The sequence below is a fragment of the Oryx dammah genome, unplaced genomic scaffold (assembly GCF_014754425.2).
Source record: "Oryx dammah isolate SB20612 unplaced genomic scaffold, SCBI_Odam_1.1 HiC_scaffold_5, whole genome shotgun sequence".
Taxonomy (NCBI): Eukaryota; Metazoa; Chordata; class Mammalia; order Artiodactyla; family Bovidae; genus Oryx; species Oryx dammah.
In genome coordinates, this window is record NW_024070189.1 from 66,911,218 (window position 1) to 66,917,217 (window position 6,000).

Sequence of the window (6,000 nt, forward strand, 5' to 3'; positions counted from 1 at the left end):
ACTTAGTCTAGCCTAAGTTTGGCTGCAGTAACAAAGAACCCTCCAATGTTAACAGCTCATGACAATAAAGATTTATTTCTTGCTTTCTTGGACCAGCTGTGAGTCTGCTGCAGGTCTTTTTTCCTGGATCAAATTGGAAGGAGCGGGACACATTGATCATCGACACTTCGAACGCACTTGCGGCCCTGGGTTCTTCCCGGGGCTACGCCTGTCTGAGCGTCGCCTCGTATGGCTCTTAGCGGTGGATCACTCGGCTCGTGCATCGATGAAGAATGCAGCTAGCTGGGAGAATTAATGTGAATTGCAAGAGACAATCTTATAAAGTAGACAAAATAAGTGATACAGATAGTAGCCTTTAGAAGATCATACAAGAGAGAGACAGAAACAAACAATTTCAAAACAGAACACATCTAACCATGATTTGTGTAACTAGTTTTAATCTCTTGGCAGTAAACCATCAAGTCCATAGAGGAGTCAGATGGAGATAGCAAATTCTGGAAGGATCAGATAGTGAAAAAAATAGTTAAATGTTTTAGCTTTGTTTACAAAGGTATACTTTATCAACTTACGTATACATACTTGTTGATACCTCCTTAAGTATGTATCATCCCATACATCCTCATATGCACTCATCTAGTACTCTTGCCTGGAAAATCCCATGAACGGAGGAGCCTGGTAGGCTGCAATCCATGGGGTCGCTAAGAGTCGGGCACGACTGAGTGACATCACTTTCACTTTTCACTTTCATGCATTGGAGAAGGAAATGGCAACCCACTCCAGAGTTCTTGCCTGGAGAATCCCGGGGATGGGTGAGCCTGGTAGGCTTCCGTCTATGGGGTCGCACAGAGTTGGACACGACTGAAGTGACTTAGCAGCAGCAGCCTATTCCAACTCAAATCATTCCAAATAAAAGTCTAATTTTGTTGCAACTCTAGTCATTTGTTGCAATTTCATAAAAAGACACATTGTAATTCATTTGTATAGACCAGTAAATGCTAGGATTTCTCAGTCTATTTCCGCCCCCCCCCCAGGGGCCTTATAAATCATTTAAAATCTCAACCCTTCTCCCTGCTTCACCATGTTCTGAATCCTTTGATATGGGAAAAGCTATGGAAAGAGTGTTTAATAGAATCCAAACTTGTTGTTGGTTTTGTTCAGTCACTCTTTGTGACCCCATGGACTGCAGGAGGCCAAGCTTCCCTGTCCTTCACCATTTCCTGGAGCTTGCTCAAACTCATGTCCATTGAGCTGGTGATACCATCCAACCATCTCATCCTCTGTCGTCCCCTTCTCCTCCTGCCTTCAATCTTCCTTCTCCTGCCTTCAGTCTTCCCCAGCATCAGGGTCTTTTCTAATGAGTCGGCTCTTCACATCAGAAGTATTGGAGCTTCAGCTTCAGCATCAGTCCTTCTAATGAATATTCAGGATCGATTTCCTTTAATTGACTGGTTTGATCTCCTTGCAGTCCAAGGGACTCTAGGTATTTATTATTGGGTGTTGTGAAGATCTGAGAAGCAGAATTGGATGGATACAAAAATAAAAAATGAATGTAGGGACATAACTAGAAATTGGAACACCCATGTGACCAGAGAGCAATCACAATGGAGCAAATCCACCTCTCCCACCCAGGAGGACAAGTTTATCTTGATAGTAATATCAGCAACTGAGGAGTTAAAGTGTTACTATGAAAAGTCGTTAACAGAAAGGGCAGAGGAAATGTTTCCTTATAGAATACAATATGAGAGCCTGTAATTTTCCAGGAGCCTATAAATTTAAGATAAATGTTTTGTTACTTGAAATTTTGAGTGGATTATGTGTAAGTTTTACAGACTGGTCAAAGTAATGTACTATTCCTGCCTGGAATGAATAGATCACCTCTTAATTCATAAATTTCACACTTAACCAGACTTAGAGACAATCTGTGTTGGAGAGTATTCTAAAACAATTTGTGCATACCAGCTGCAGATCTGACAAGAAACTTTTACTCTCACATAAAAAAATGAAAAGTGAAAGTATTAGTTGCTCAGTCATGTCCCACTCTTTGTGACCACATGGACTGTAGCCTGCCAGGCTCCTGTGTCCATGGAGTTCTCAAGGCAAGAAACTGGAGTGGGAAGCCATTCCCTTCTCCAGGGAATCTTCCTGACCCAGGGATCAAACCCAGGTCTCCTGCATTGCAGGCAGATTTTTTACTGTCTGAATCACTAGAGAAGCTCTTACTCTCACATATGAGATATCAAATTTGTCTTCACATATTGCCTGCTATATTTAGGTTCTTGGTTCATACTCCATGTAACCACTTAGTGTTATAATTAAATCCAATTTGAAATTAAGCTATGTTTTAAGAATGTGGTTTGTAGCCCCTGGTATGACATCTCAAAACTCAAAACTCTTACTTGTTGATATGAATATCAATTTCATTTTAGCTCAGTTTGAACAGAGAAGCAAGCAAATTAGGGAGCCATTTTTTTAAAGGTTTGTTTAGGGAGAAAAGTGAAACTGTTAGAAGACAAAAGTATATGCAGCTGTGGGCTCTTTGAGTCACTAATTATTTGCAGGAATTTTCTTGTATTTTTTTCAAGTGTGACCTTTCATTCATATAATAACAAATAACAGAATTAGAAGAAACTAATTTGAAAGGATGGCTTGTTTCTACCCAGAAAATTTGAACGTGAAGGTACCAATGGGAACTGCAAAGATCAGGGTGCCAAGTTTTTAAGAATATTTTAGTCTAGGTTTGCAAATAATAACTAGTGTGCTTGCAGTTTCAAGAATATATTTTTATTCTGATAAAGAATATACTTTTCGAACTAAAGCCCATTATAGAGTGAAGTAGTCAGAAAGAGAAATATAAATATTGTATACTGACACATATATATGGAATCTGAAGAGATGGCACTGATGGATTTATTTTCAGGGTGGCAGTGGAGAAACAGACATAGAGAACAGACCTATGGACAAGGTGGGAGGAGAGGAGGGAGAAGGAGATGTATGGAGAGAGTAATATAGAAATTTATAATACCATGTGTAAACAGATAGCCAATGGGAATGTGCTGTATGACTCAGGGAACTCAAACAGGGGCTCTGTGACAGGCTGAAGGGTGGGGTGGGGAAGAAGATGGGAGGGAGGTCTGGGAGGGAAGGGACATGGGTATGCCTATGGCTGATTTTTGTTGATGTATGACAGAAAACCCCAAAATTCTGTAAAGTAATTATCCTTCAATTAAAAAATTAAAAAAGAATAAAGAATATACTTTTCCAGAAGGCTCCCAGTGTGGCTGCCTCCTGCTGGAAGCCTAGGATGCTGGAATCAGGTCACATCCTGTCTGTCTTCACAGGACACTGGGCTTGTACTCTAAGAAATTTCTGGCTCTGCTCTGGATCCTGATCATCTTATGGCCAGAGAAATCTGTAACATTTTTGTTTTGCCCATTGAAATGTTTAAAGACATAGGTTATTTCAGTTTCCTGATGTGGGTGAATTGTGAAGTGTGGAGCTCAGTGACGATTTTTTTTGCAAGAAATGTACATCCTAGTTCCCACATGAGAGTGAGACCCCCCTGTCCAACAACGAGAGACCCTGCCCGCACCTGTGCCTCCTAGGAGAGTAGCTTTAAGTCAGCTGAAACCTGACCAACTTCTGTCTATCATACATGGTAGATTTAGACCTAAGTCCTGTCTGTGGGCTTCCCTGGTGGCTCAGCTGGCAAAAGATCTTCCTGCAATGCAGGAGACCTGGGTTCAATCCCTAGGCTGGGAGGATCCCCTGGGAATATACTACCCACTCCAGTATTGTTGCCTGGAGAACCCCATGGACAGAGGAGCCTGGTGGGCTACAGTCCACAGGGTTGCAAAGAGTGGGACACAACTGAGGGACTAACACTTTCCCTTTTCAAGTCCTGTCTACACTGATTATGTTAGACGAGACCATGTGCTTTCTACAGTGAGAACATCTGGATCTGATCATGTTCTGTGTGCACCAGGACATAGAGACCCGGCCTGGCCTCGGTCCTGAAAAACTCTGCCTGCGTCTGCTGTCAGTGCTCAGATGTCTGGGTTCCGGAGCTAAGGTGGGCTTCCCTGGGTAACCGTGCTCTTCTCTGAGCCGACTTCCATGGCCCTCTCATGGGTCAGTGCTGCAGTAGGGCTCTTGGTCTTTCCCTGTGCCAAGTTCACCCTCCCTGGGGCACCTGGAGACTCCTCAAGTGGGTATCTGGTAATTATTCCAGTTCACTGGCATGAGCATGGTGAGAAGGGAGACAGATTCACTTGGTGAATGGATTGCAGGGCATATGGATCAGGCAAAAAGCCAGTGGGCAGCAGGTGAGGTTGCTGCTGTGATCTCCTTCTAGTAGACAGTCCATACTCGGCAGAGACCAGACCTGCCCCTTGTCTTCCAGCCCTGTGCCCAGTGGGTTTTCTCAGCACCTCAGCGGGACAAGAGGACCGAGCCTGCCAGAACCAAGGTAGTGTGTTCAACGTTATTGTGACAGCTGTAAAAGTAGATAATATCAGAACCAAGGGAAAGACGAAGACTTCTCTGGGGCAAGTCTGCAGAGAGGAGACCAACTCTACACTTCTTTCTACCATCCCAGGAAATTACAGGAACCCACTTGTTTCCACCTTAGGGGCCCATCCAGCAGAGACCTGGTGTCCTAACCAAGGGTTGTGCCACCCCAGGTGCAGGGTCTGGGCAGAGAGGATCACCCTGGAGACTGTGACTGTGTGACCTCAGGTGCAGGGTCTGGGCAGAGAGGATCACCCTGGAGACTGTGACTGTGTGACCCCAGGTGCAGAGTCTGGAGACTGTGTGGGTCTCACCCCATTCACATGGGTCCGGAGACCCCATATCTGTTCTTTACCTCAGTGTGTCTTACCCTCTCTGGGATTTCCAACATCTGAATGGAGGGTGTTACCCTGATTAACCTGTGGTCCTTTTTCTTCTCTTCATCTTGTCACATTTGCATGAGGTCAGGCACCTTTGAGTGAGTTGCTGTTTGTGTTCTGCTGAGTAACACACTTCGGTGGTGCCGTATTAATATCGTAGCATGTCGTATAGCTAATCCATAGGGCCACCACTGTCTGGTGTCCTCTAGAGCGAGTTCATGTAATTTAATTTGTAATTTATTGTTGTTTTATATTGGGCTAGAATTGATCCCCAGTGTTTTATTTATTTTAGGTGTACATGAACTTGATTCAGTTATGCATAGATGTGTATATATTCTTTTTCTGTTATTCTTCTCATATAGGTTATTACAGTTTGTTCAGCAGAGTCCTCATTTCTATTCAGTAGGCCCTTTTTCATTATCAACTTGATATATGCTAGTGTGTATATTTTCACCCCAAACTCTTATCTGTCCCTTCTTTCTTTTGATAATCATAATTTGGCTTCCTCAGTCTGTGAGTCTGTTTCTATTTTATAAACTAGTTCAGTGGTATGAACTTATAGATCCCACCTTATTGTGATATCTTAGGATATTTGTCCTTTCCTCTCTGCAAAGTATTTGTAGTATGATGGTTTCTCGGTATATCCACGCCCCTGCCAGCATCCTTATTTCATTCTGTTTTATGGCTGAGTAGCATTCCAGTGTACAGATGTACCACATAGTCTTCATTTTTCTGTCAGTGGACATTTTGGTGGATTCTGTGTCTTGACTACTGTAAATAGTGCTGCCCTGAAAATCAAGGTGCACATGTCATTTTGAATGGTGAGATTTTCTCTGGACCTAAGGCAAGGAATGGGATTGTAGGATCGATGTTAGTGTTTCAAGGAACCTCCGTGCTGTTTTCCATAGTGGTTTCACCATATACATTCCCACCAAGATTGTACGAGGATTCCACTTCCTGTACATTTTCTGCAGTAATTATTCTTTGTAGACCTTATGGATGATGGCCATTGTGACCAGTATGAGGCGATACCTCATTGTATTTTTGACTGGCATTGATTTAACAATTAATGATGTGGACTATCTTTGCACATGCTTTTATTATTATTTTACAT